The sequence below is a fragment of the Mus caroli genome, unplaced genomic scaffold, assembly GCF_978045245.1.
Source record: "Mus caroli unplaced genomic scaffold, Mus_caroli_1 scaffold_1, whole genome shotgun sequence".
NCBI lineage: Eukaryota > Metazoa > Chordata > Mammalia > Rodentia > Muridae > Mus > Mus caroli.
The window spans coordinates 57,481,734-57,495,015 of record NW_028227256.1 but is presented as its reverse complement, the minus strand read 5'-3'; the positions used below and the strand labels follow the sequence as shown (position 1 = coordinate 57,495,015).

The following is a 13,282-nucleotide window of genomic DNA, read 5'->3' as shown; positions in this document are numbered from 1 at the left end:
TTTCATTTCAGGAGCTGGAGAGGTGGCTCAGCAGTCAAGAGCATTTGCTGCTCTTCCAGAGGACCCGGGTTCAGTTCTCAGCACCCGCACCATGCAGCTCACAACTGCCTGTAGCTCCAGTTCCCATGAGCCTGACTCCCTCTTCTGACATCCAAGAGTCTGCATGAAGCACATATGCTGCACACATGCTGCTCCCCACAACTGAGCAGAGTTCAAAGCCATCCTTTATTATATAGCAAGTTTGAGGCTGTCTAAGGGACATGAGATCCAGTCTCAAAACAGAAATTATTATAATTATTTTAAATAGTTTGTGTAAAATCATTAATTTGAAAAACATTACTATTTGGGCTTATTAATGAGGAATATGAAATAAACAGTTAAAGGTTTGATATGGATAAGGAAATCTGCCTCTCAAAATAGTTGTATAATCAAGTTTGATATCTTACAACCGTAATCCTAAGACTTGGGGAAATGAAGTAGAGAGGTCACTGAAAATTCAAGGCTAGTCTAGTCTATATAAGAAGTTCCAATAGACAGCAGGTAGAGGATTGTTTTAACCATACTTTCATTTCTATGAGCAAATGTCTCACAGAAGCCACATAAAGAGTCAAGGTTAGAAGGTACCGTATGTTGTGGAGTAGCAGGTATCACGGAGTTTATAGTGATGGAAGTACCTAGCTAGGGCTGCTTACCTTGTGAAAATCAGAAAGCAGACACACCTGGAGTTGAAATAAAAGCACATATAACCTTCAAGGCCCACTCCCAGTTTCAGACTTCTCCCAGCTAGGCACTACTTCTTAAGTTCCACAATCTCCCAAAACATATTCACAGCTGGGTACCCTGTAATCAAGCCCATGATGTCAAGGACATTTTACATCCAAACCATGACAAGGAGGGAGACAAAGTACTGCCTCCTAATTGTCTATCCCTTATCCTTTGCTAAAACGATCCTCTACCTGCTGTCTATTGCAGTGGTTGTCCACACTTTGCCGTGGCTGCTAGCTGCCAAGTATACCTGTGCAATTGCTCTGCTTAGGGCCAACCCCACGATGGTGTGGAGCACAGAGGAGAGTGGTCAAGGATCTGTGGGTACCGGGGCTCAGACACAGCCAGCACACACAGCATATTCTGTGGATTTCCTGAACTGCCTTTGCCTCTGTTTGAAAAGAGTTAACTGCATGAATCTGGTGAACTTGTAATGGAAGCTATTATAACTTTCCAAGCATTGCAATGTGAGCTGTGATGAAATCTAAGACTCTTTTATGACTGCATACAAGTGTCCACATAATTTTGAAAAAAATTAGCTTAATTATGATAAGAGGAGTAAAAGCACCCTCTCTAGTATGACTTCTCCCAGTACTTAATATCAGCGTAAGCGCTTCCTCATCCCTGAGTGATAGTTAGATTAGAATTGTAGTCTAGATCTTCTGAAGAGTTTAGAACACAGACTGAGTATAGTGCTCGATGGCAGAGCAGTTACCTGGCATTCTAGAGGCACCATGATCTATACCAAGCACAGGAAAAAATAAAAATAAAGTTTATGTTAAAAAGAAAAAAAAAAGAAGTTCCAGAGAGTAAGGCTCTGTCTTAGAAAAATAAATAAATAAATAGATAGATAAATAAATAATAAACACTAAAACATAAAGGGTTTTTTCTCCCCCAACCCCACAGAAATTTTGACCATTCTGCCATTGTTAAGTCGAGCCTGGTGGGAAAGGTATATAATTCCAACTCCCCAGGAGACTAAGGCAGGAGGGTCACAAATTCAAGGCCAAGAGAGTAAATTCAAAGCCAGCACGGATAAATGAGAGCCTGGCTCAAATAGCAGAAAGAGGGCTGCGGATAGGGCTGGGGGTGGGGGTGGGGTGGACCTATGCCAAGCTAGACCCAGGTTCAGTTCCCAGTACCACATTTCTGTTTTGCATCCTTAGAAGGCCATTTGGTTTATAAATGAATAGTAAATGGGTCATAAATAGTAAGTGTTATGCTATGCTGACTCTGAGTCTAAACTTTCAGAAAAACATTTTTAGCCTAGGATGTTTGACACATCATGGCTGCAATTCCACGAATCAGGAGGTAGAAGCAGGAAAAACGAGAATTCAAGACTAGCCTGTGGTACACAGTAAGCTCCAGGATACCCTAGAGCTACATAATAAGGCCCTATTTCCAAAAAGAAAAGAAAAAAAGAGGAAGGAAGGAAGGAAGGAAGGAAGGAAGGAAGGAAGGAAGGAAGGAAGGAAGATATTTTATTTCCTTAAGAAATACATTTGTATTTATAACTTTAAAAGTCTGTGTGCAGTTGTTGCTCAATGTATATATATATAGTTTTCAAATATGTAAGATGCAAAAATTCTAGAAAACAAGAATATACAAACAGTTAACAATACTTTAATGACACTTAAATTTGTTAAGAGGGCCATTTTGTTATTTAATTCTGAGACCTTGTCTCACACCTGTTACATAGACCAAGCTATCCTTAAACTTGTGGCTATTACAGGTGTGAGTTATCATGTCTGGTCAGGATATATTAATATTATGCATCTTTTTTTCAGAATTCTTTTTTATTATTATTTTTCTTTCCATATTTTTATTGGGTATTTATTTCAATTACATTTCCAATGCTATCCCAAAAGTCCCCCACACGCTCCCCCACCCACTCCCCTACCCACCCACTCCCACTTCTTGGCCCTGGTGTTCCCCTATACTGAGGCATATAAAGTTTGCATGACCAATGGGCCTCTCTTTCCACTGATGGCCGACTAGGCCATCTTCTGATTCATATGCAGCTAGAGACACGAGCTCCAGGGGGGGGGGGTATTGGTTAGTTCATATTGTTGTTCCACCTATAGGATTGCAGATCCCTTCAGCTCCTTGAGTACTTTCCCTAGCTCCTCCATTGGGGGCCCTGTGATCCATCTAATAGCTGACTGTGAGCATCCACTTCTGTGTTTGCCAGGCCCCGGCATAGTCTCACAAGAGACAGCCATATCAGGGTCCTTTTAGCAAAATCTTGCTAGTGTATGCAATGGTGTCAGTGTTTGGAAGCTGATTATGGGATGGATCCCCGGATATGGCAGTTTCTAGATGGTCCATCTTTTCGTCTCAGCTCCAAACTTTGTCTCTGTAACTCCTTCCATGGGTATTTTGTTCCCAATTCTAAGAAGGGGCAAAGTGTCCACACTTTGGTCTTCGTTCTTCTTGAGTTTCATGCATTTAGCAAATTGTATCTTATATCTTGGGTATTCTAAGTTTCTGGGCTAATATCCACTTATCAGTGAGTACGTATTGTGCGAGTTCTTTTGTGATTGGGTTACCTCACTCAGAATGATGCCCTCCAGGTCCATCCATTTGCCTAGGAATTTCATAAATTCATTCTTTTTAATAGCTGAGTAGTACTCCACTGTGTAAATGTACCACATTTTCTGTATCCATTCCTCTGTTGTGGGGCATCTGGGTTCTTTCCAGCTTCTGGCTATTATAAATAAGGCTGCTATGAACATAGTGGAGCATGTGTCCTTCTTACCGGTTGGAACATCTTCTGGATATATGCCCAGGAGAGGTATTGCGGGATCCTCCGGTAGCACTATGTCCAATTTTCTGAGGAACCGCCAGACGGATTTCCAGAGTGGTTGTACCAGCTTGCAATCCCACCAACAATGGAGGAGTGTTCCTCTTTCTCCACATCCTCGCCAGCATCTGCTGTCACCTGAATTTTTTATCTTAGCCATTCTGACTGGTGTGAGGTGGAATCTCAGGGTTGTTTTGATTTGCATTTCCCTGATGATTAAGGATGTTGAACATTTTTTCAGGTGCTCCTCAGCCATTCGGTATTCCTCAGGTGAGAATTCTTTGTTTAGCTCTGAGCCCCATTTTTTAATGGGGTTATTTGATTTTCTGGAGTCCACTTTCTTGAGTTCTTTATATATATTGGATATTAGTCCCCTATCTGATTTAGGATAGGTAAAGATCCTTTCCCAATCTGTTGGTGGCCTTTTTGTCTTATTGGTGGTGTCTTTTGCCTTGCAGAAGCTTTGCGATTTTATTAGGTCCCATTTGTTGATTCTCGATCTTACAGCACAAGCCATTGCTGTTCTATTCAGGAATTTTTCCCCTGTACCCATATCTTCGAGGGTTTTCCCCACTTTCTCCTCTATAAGTTTCAGTGTCTCTGGTTTTATGTGGAGGCAACTTAGGAGAGCAGCAGTGAGAGGGAGAAGGAGGCAGTTTAACCAGGAGAGTTGTACAGAGATGGGTTGAAGAGAGAACAAGCTAGACACAGGTGAAGATAAAGAGCCAGAGAATAAGAAGGAGCCAGAAGATTATAACAAATTGCCAGAGTTGGTTTGAGGCTAAGGAATAAGATTCAGTCAGAAGCTGAGAGAGAAGCCAGTTTGAATCGGTCAGCTTGAAAAGGAGTTTGAGCCAGAACAGCTGAGTTGACCAGCCAGCCAGAGTTTAGAAAGAACTAGAAAAGTTCCAGTTTCTTATTCAGCAGTAAGTTTTAAAGGCTAAAAACATTCTAGGCCTAGATAAGATTGTACAGAGTCTAGAAGTTTCCAGAGCTAGGCCTAAGTTAGCAGATGGAGGCAGGAAACCTGGGAGATGACAATTACATCAGGCAAAGAAAAGCAGCCTTTACTGGTCTCTGCTACAGCATTTGAATATAATGTCTATGAATGTGTTTAACATTAATTTCGGACAGCTCACAAAATAATCGCTTTCTACAGCACTCAATAAATGTATTTTAATGGCAAGGAAAAATTATTTCAGGATTCTCTTGCTATTCATTTTAGTTTTGTTGTCTCTTTTAATTTCCACAAAGCAGTGTTTCACATATAATTTAAAATCATTCCAGAATCACGAACTTTTTGTTATTTTACTGCTGACACTGTTTTTTTAAATAACCTATTACTTCTGAGAACAGCCTTATTTATATATACAGATTACCTCCATTTAAGTTTTCTTTTTATATTTTGATTAGCTTACCAAATATCAGACCTTATGGCTTTTTTCATAAGTCCTTAGTATTGATTGGCTCTCTCTGGCATCACAGTATTCTCACTTCCACTTTTGCACCACATGCTTTTTAGCCACCCAGTAGTAATAAATATTAAAAATCTCAGGGCAGGGTTTCTTCCCCACCTTAGACCATTTATGAATGAAAAACACACACAGCCTTTATATTTTAATATGCCTTAGGCAGCATAAGAGCTGGGTAACTGCCTACCCTCTACGCTGTAAGAATCTACTTTCCTATCGATAAGCCCAAGTTATCACTTACTGTTTACTAGGTTCCATCTGGGCCATGTTCTCCTGTACCTTAGCCCACAGTGACCCTGCTTTTCCCTCCTGCACGTTCTTCTTCTTCTTCCATGGTCCAGTCTCTCTTTTCTCCTTCTGTCTTCCAAGCCCTCGAAACCTCAACCCTACCCATGTCTCTTCTGCCCAGCTTTTGGCTGTTGGCATCATTATTCACCAATCAGCATTAACTTGGGGGCAAGGTCCCAAGGGCTATGTGCAAACTCTAAATCTTGGGGTCCCGCACTTAGCATTACAATAGACAGAAAAGACAAAACCTCAACACCACCCTTCTACTACTCAGGTCCCTTAAAGGCTTTTTCCCCCTTTGCCTAGACACGGTCCGCTTTTCCTGGGCTCTACATGCATTCATTCCCTCATAAATCCACATACGGGAAGGTTAGAAGAGGAAGCAAAGGCAGGTGGATCTCTGTGAACTGGAGGCCAGCGTGGTCTACAGTATGAGACCTTGTCTCAAACAAACCGTTCTGCTCTGCACAGGTACAAAGCCTTTTTAGGAACAAAACTTCAGGACTTTAGTTTTGTTGGAGATAATTCACACCCCTGGCTCTACAAAGCAGATGAGCTCTTTTTAAAACTTTTTTTTCCCTTTTGATGTATCTGTTTTGTTTTATATGTATGAGTATTTTGCCTGCACCTACGTCTGTGCACCGTGTGTACCTGATGCCCAAAGAAGTCAGAAGAAAGTGTCAGTCTCCCCAGAGCCAGAACCAGGGGTACAGACATTTGTGAACCATCATGTAGCTAGTGGGTATTGAACCCTGGTCCTCTGCAATATCAACAAATGCTTTTAACCACTAAATCTTCTCTTCAGCCCCCAGTGAGTTCTTTCTTGAGGGAGCTCTGTAAGTGCTTCTTTTGGGTGAACGCACAACTTTCACATCAGGAACGTTCCAAGTCCCAGTCAAAACCCAGATCCTAAAGGCCCTTCTGTCTCCTGGCTTCTTAGTATTGGCTCAGCATAGGTTCTGTGCTCACATCTCAATCCTAAATTTACCTCCCTTTCCTCTGAGATTCACAGGCATTTATTATAATGGTCCATCCCTACCCACGTGCCCAGAGTGCTTTCTTTAACTTCACTTATAATTTAAAGTGTGCACTCAGGAGCCCCAGAGGCGCGCCCAGTCAGCGTGTGCTGCTTTAAATTGTATGTTCAGATGATGTTTTATGTTTTAGACATCTTCTACCTGTTGCATCGTTCTTACTTAAAGTCATTTTCTCGGCTAGTTGCTACTCTACTGTGGGCTGAGTCACAGAGCTCACAGTTATTAGTGCCCTAGGGTCTCCTCAATCCAATTTTACAATTTAGATCCATCATTTTAATAGACATTTTAATCAACTTTTGAATGAGGGTATAAACCTTGCAGTTTTCCAGGAGGAACCTCATAAACAGTGTTCTCTTTCTCGGTTTATGCAGTGGAAGACACCATCTTCATTGCTTTCAAACAGTGGGATGAAATTTTAAGAGATAGTTGACATCCAAAGACAGCTTCTCAGCCTTCAAAACTCTCCACGCCTTCAACTATGTCCTGTTTCTGGCTACAGGGGATTCTGGATAGCTGAAAAAAAAAATCACCATTTTGTGGATTTTCTTCTGTCTGGTACTTTGTTCCTTCATCCCAGTTACCAGTATCCCTTACTCCCAGTCTCATATTTTCCATGGAGATTTTAGTTTGATTTCCATTCACTGTCTTTCTTTGTTTCTCTGTTTCTTTCCTTCCTTCCTTCCTTCCTTCCTTCCTTCCTTCCTTCCTTCCTTCCTCCTTTCTTTCTTTCTTTCTTTCTTCCTTTTTTTCTTTCTTTCACTATAAAGAGCAGAAACCTCAATGATCATTTAGTCATAAAAGTGTTAATCTTAATCATTCAATAAGAAATCTGGAGAGAGGACCTTCAGAACCAGAGCAATTATTGCAATGTCAAGGAACCAGCCTGTTCCTCTCTGGTTCCACTATCCTTACCACATTGCCTGTATAGTTAGTGCTCATATATTACACATCATATAATGTCACATTGTACATATTAATACATTTATCGAGGCTAGAAGGCAAAAGGTCTTTACCTCTGTTGATTAAAAAAAAGCAGAATATTTTCCAATTCCTGTCCTTTCTCTCAACAGATATTCTTTAATATTTCTTGGTTTAGAAATGGATTACATAGTGCCCTCTGATAGCCAGGGAGTGAAAGTGGCAGCCAACAATGGAATTTTTTGAAATTTCCACTCTAGTTACTGTAGACCTGGAATCCATATTTTTTCTGTCCTCTTGGGAAACAGAACAGTATCAGGAACTCTAGACTCATTCCAGAGCCGTGTTACCTACCTTGTTCTCCCTTCTACCCACCACCTACCCAGGTTGTTCATGGCTATTCCATGATGGCATGGCTGTTATGCTCAGGAGACGCCCCATACGAACAGCTTTCCATTGATTTAACTGAAGTCATCTTCAAAGCACCTGGCTTTTGTCAGGTACAGAGTCTGAAGCACTGAGATCCCAAGTCCTCTACGCTGAAAAGCTAGACTCCCATGACAGCTTTGGGGGTACAACTCAATGTTCCGTCCCTTAATTGAATTTATTCTTATGTTCCTTGGAGTATATCAATGCATGGTAAGACTTCAATAAATGTTTTTATGAATGAATGAATGAATGAAAATGTGTACCTGATAGATGTGGCTTTAAATGAGAAGATTGTACAAAACCAAAAATTTAGAGGGAACAATCTATAACTCTTTGTTCTGTGTGGTACTAGGAACACACGGTTCTATGTGATAAAAATTCTCACTAATGATATGTTCTTCAGTTGTCTTCTGTTGCTATGCTGCTTAGAGAAGACTGGAGGATAAAATCCTTCTCTTCTTTCTTGGAGCTTTGGAGAAGAACCAAACACACTTACTCACGTCACACAGAGAGTAATAATCCTTAGTTAGCCATCCTTTCGTGTAGTTCCAGTGTCCCTGATTCTGTGAGCCATGATCTATAGATAGACATGGATAATTGACAGCAAATGCACCTGTCTTCTTGAGAATAACTTTAAGGAACTGTCACCTAATTAAAGAGCCATGATAGTTTAAATGCACACTGATATTTAACTAAAGGGCATCGTCTCTTTGAACAATATCTAAAGGAAAACCATTTTGTTACATAAATAAAAAGCATTAAAGTGCTAAAAATTGTTAAGAAAAAAAAAAAAGAAAACCTTTTGCTTAGTAAAATGGTTTTGCAAACACTCTATGTGATGGCTGTTCAAATGAAGATGCCTAAAGATGCATGCAGAGCTTCTGCACCTTCTCAGTAGTCACTGCAACTGTCAAGAAGCTTTGCAGCATACACATACATATGGCCCTACGCTTCCATGCTGGTCTAATTACGACTTCTACTACACAGCCAAAACTGGAGCAGAGGGGCAGAGACTGAGAAAGTCTCCTGAGAAAATGGAGCGAAGGCTACTGCAGCAACTGTAAATGGGCACTGGTAAAGCTTGTGGTACTGTTTTCCCCTGCTCCATGCTGAATTATTTTAGGAATAAAGACAATCAGAAAGTGCAAGTTAGACAAATGTATGTGAGCAGATTTACTACAAACTGTCTTATATCCTTCTTATAATAAAACTGGTTGTAAGCTGAGCGAGAAGAACAACATGCAAGTGGCATCGGTCTATGAGGACCCCAACCACCAGGGCAAGTGGCTCCAGGACGAGATGGCTTTCTGCTATACTCAGGCTCCTCATAAGACGATGTCATTGATCCTTGACACCCCGAGGGTTTCCAAGCTGGAAGACTTCCCCATGAAATACTCACTGAGCCCTGGTTTTGGCTACCTGATCCGACAAACTGAGGACCACCGGGTGGCTAGCCTGGATTCCATCGGGAACCTGCTGGTATCTCCGCCTGTCAAGGCTCAGGGCAAAGACTACCCTCTAGGGAGGGTCCTCCTTGATGACAGCTTTTACCCCAGCTCTGAGGGCCGGGGCATGAACAAGGGCCTGCGAGAATTAGTGTATGCCCAGAAGGTGTCCTGTGGAACTCTTCTCGGACTGGCTGATGACAGGTCACATGGATCAATTCATGTGCTTTGTCCCTACCAAAGATAAAAACAATGATCAGAAGGACTTCCGCCTGCTGCTGGCCAGCCCCAGTGCCTGCTTTGAGCTGTTCGAACAGAAGCAGAAGGAAGACTATGGGGACGTGACCCTGTTTGAAGACATTGGAGCAGAACAGCTCCTTTCTAACGGGAGGGAGAGCAAAACTATTTCCCAAATCCTGGCTGACAAGAGTTTTCGAGAGCAGAACACCTATATTGAGAAGTGTATCCGCCTGAACCACACCCTCCTGAAGACGGAACTGGGATTGGAGGACAAGGATATCATCCTGATCCCACAGCTCTTCTGCCTGGAGCAGCTGACGAATGTCCCCTCCAACCAGCAGAGCAGCAAACTCTTCGCGAGGCCGTACTTCCCCGACATGCTGCAGATAATCGTGTTGGGCAAGAACCTTGGAATCCTTTGGGCCCCAAATCAAGGGCACCTGCTGCCTAGAAGAGAAAGTGTGTGGATTACTGGAGCCCCTGGGTCTCAAGTGCACCTTCATTGATGATTTTGACTGCTATCTGGCCAACATAGGAGACGTCTATGCCAGTGCCATCATAAACAGAGTGCCATTTGCATTCAAGTGGTGGAAGATGACCCCATAAACCCCAGGCCCCAGCATGGCCAGTCCGCCCCAGTACGGATGGCCTTTGCCATAGATCGGTAGTGGGTGCGAGCGTTGTTGTTGCACTGGGTTGAAGGGACGGAGAGCTGGGAGTTAGGGTCTTTCACATCTACCAGCTTGACACTTCTGGAGGGGGAAAGGGAAAAGAAAGTCTGTGTAAACAAACTTGCCATAGAGCCAATAAAGCATGGAGTTCTGAAAAAAAAGAAAACTGGTTGTAACTTGGCTGAATCATATTTTGGAATAAACAGTTTAGCTTTTCCACCAACAGTCATGAATGGAATTTATCCCCACCTTCTCCGTGTGTGTGTGTGTGTGTGTGTGTGTGTGTGTGTGTGTGTCTGTCTGTCTATCTGTCTGTCTGTCTGTCTCTGTGTTGTGTGTCTTTCTTTTTGTCTCTGTCTGCCTATCTCTGTCTCCCTCTGTCTGTCTCTGTCTCTGTCACTCTCTCTCTGTCTCTGTCTTCTCTCTCTCTCTCTCTCTCTCTCTCTCTCTCTCTCTCTCTCTGTGTGTGTGTGTGTGTGTGTGTGTGTGTGTGTGTGTGTGTCTCGCTCTCTTGTTCTTTCTCTGAAATAGATCTGAAATAGAGTCTCACACTGTAGCCCAGGCTGTCCTGGACCTCACTACATAGCTCAGACTGGCTTCAAACTAACAGCAATCCACCTGCCTCGGATTTTCCAGTGTTGATATCATAGAAATGAGCCACAACTGGCAACTATTGAAAATGTCTAACTCTATCAACTGACCCAGATTGTAGGTGCTCAAAGCTAACTTTTTAGAGTTTTGTAAGGAAGGGTGGATACTGAGCAATTTGCTGATCAACTCTTTGCCCTTAAGCCTTCAGGCAAAGCATATTTCCTGTTAACTCAGCTAAGTTGTGAAGATTCTTGGTATTTATGCCTTCCTCTTCCGGGTCCATACCCAGAGGCTGAAGCCCCTTTGTGCTTCTTTGCCTCTGGGAATGTGTCACAAGGAAGAAAGCAGAAGTTTCCTGCAAGATACTTCTCTTCTGGGTTTGTATTTTCAACCTCCTAAACCCACAGAAAAGCCTATGCTGGACTTGGTAGAGGGAAAGGGGAACTGGGTTTGCTTCCAGGGAGGAAGGTGGGTCCCTAGGAAGTTAAGAGGCTACAGAGCCCTGCCCTTCTGTGGCTTCCATTTCTCTCTACTGCCTCCCCAGAGACATCTAAGCAATTCTAGCTCACTGAGATGCCTGTCCATAGGCTGCTGTGAAAGCATCAACGTTCTAATGCTGTCACCCTTTATACAGTTCCTCGTGTTGTGGCGACCTCCAACCATAAAATTATTTTCATTGCTACTTCATAACTGTAATGTTGCTACTGTTATGCATTATAATGTATATAGCTGTGCTTCCTGACAGTCTTAGGCAACCCCTGTGGAAGAACCTCTCTCTTTAAAGCTGTCATGACCCACAGATTGAGAGGAGTCAGGCAGTGAGTACTTCCTGAGAACCCCTCAGGGGCTGATGGTGGAAGGGCATGTGGCTGTGTATGGTTGTGAGTTTGCTTAGCAAGGGAGATAAGGGACAAGGGAGGAAAACTCCAATGGTGACCAAAGTTGGATTTCTCTGCTCCCAAAGAATGGGGGACTCAGTTAAAATTAAATTAACTCCAAAAACCCAAACAAAAGGAGTTTTGAGTTTGGGGTTTTGCTTTTGTTTGTTTTTTGTTTGTTTGTTTGTTTGTTTGTTTTTTATTCCACACAGGATAATTGGAGAATTAAGATACATAGCCAGAACAAATGAATGCAGGTGTTTGAAATCACAGGGAGAGAAGACTTCTTTCCTAGATGAGAAAAAGCTTCTTTTCACCAACAACTGAAAGTATTTTCTTTTTTAAAAATCTGGTTGTTGCTTATTTGGGATATTTGTTTTGTTTTGTTTTTAATTTCCCCTGTGGTGAAGCATACATTAGGATACTTGAAAATGACTTTGGAACACATACAATGCTCTCAGTACACCACTGTACATTTAACTATGCAATCCTATACCATTCCTCTGGGCTCCCCATTCAAACGAGTGGTCATTTCATCCCTCACTCATTCATTCCCAGGCTCACAGACACCACCATTGCCTGTGTGCCTTTCCTATCGTGGGCTCATGTACAGTGCTTCCCCATGGCTTTAATAATATCCAGTTTCCAACTTCTGCTGTAGGTTGTAAAGTCTGTAAGATAAAAAGCTTTGAAAGGATTTATTCTTCCTGGTGCCTTAGTAAACCCACTATTTGAGTTCTACAAGATAGTATAAAGACAAGAACAGTGAATGAAAATATTAACCCTGATCCAGCATGATCCAGTATTATTGCCAACACAGCATCTCTCCTCCAAATTAAAGCCTAAATGGATACTGAGAAGTTACTGCAGAAAAAGAGGCAGAAAAAGAAGAAGAGAAATTTCCACAAGTATTTGCCGTTACTTCCAGAGCACAGTTTGGTGTTCCCCCCAGTATTGGCTTGAAGTGCATAAGCTATGATGCTTGCATTAGAACTTCTGAGAAAAAGCATCAATGTCTAGGCACAGAATATTGTTACATCTTGGGGGTTATATGTTTTGTTTCTAAATCATTTTTGTTGTTTAGCTTTTGATATCTGCTATGGGCTAAACATTTACACTCCCTCCTGATAGAAAAGAGGCAGGTGTGATATCGAAGACAGGAAAGGGTTATATTTGAGCATATTGTTTTTCCCCCCTTGGAGGAAAGCATATTAACAAATCAAAGGTTTTCTAATTTATCCCTGTATGTGTTTGAAATAATCCTTTCCTTTAGTTGAAGAAACAATTAAAAAATTTTTATGTTGAAAATAGTATTTTAATGTCATTAAAATTATTTTCTTCCTTCTTAATACCATTAGGCAGACTCACCCTTACTCTAGTTTCAAAGTGTTTGTTTGTTTTTTAGAAGTACCATAGAAATACACTATTCAAAGCTCAGAATTTATTCCATTGTTTGACTCTCTCACAGGGAAAACAATGTTCATTACATGGTTAGACATTTGCCTCCACTTCCATTCCAGTTCCTACAGAGAAGCCTAGCTCTGGTTGGCTAGTCATCTCAAGTGAAAGACTCTTTGTCTCTCTTGAGCTTTTTATGTTCTTGCAACTTAACAATTCAGGCTTTTTTTCTTCATCATTTTTCCTTCCCATCTTTATTTCTGTGGAGATGATGAGAAAACATGCAACCTAGAGATGGCAACTTCATGTCACCAAACTGTCCTCCAACACAGTAGGCCACAATGCTT

At 41.8% G+C, this 13,282-nt stretch overlaps 1 pseudogene; it reads left to right on the top strand.

The window, feature by feature from the left end:
• The first annotated feature begins 884 nt into the window (after positions 1 to 884).
• LOC110295308 (inactive protein-arginine deiminase type-6 pseudogene) lies at positions 885 to 10,003 on the top strand (annotated as a pseudogene).
• Positions 10,004 to 13,282: the final 3,279 nt, after the last annotated feature.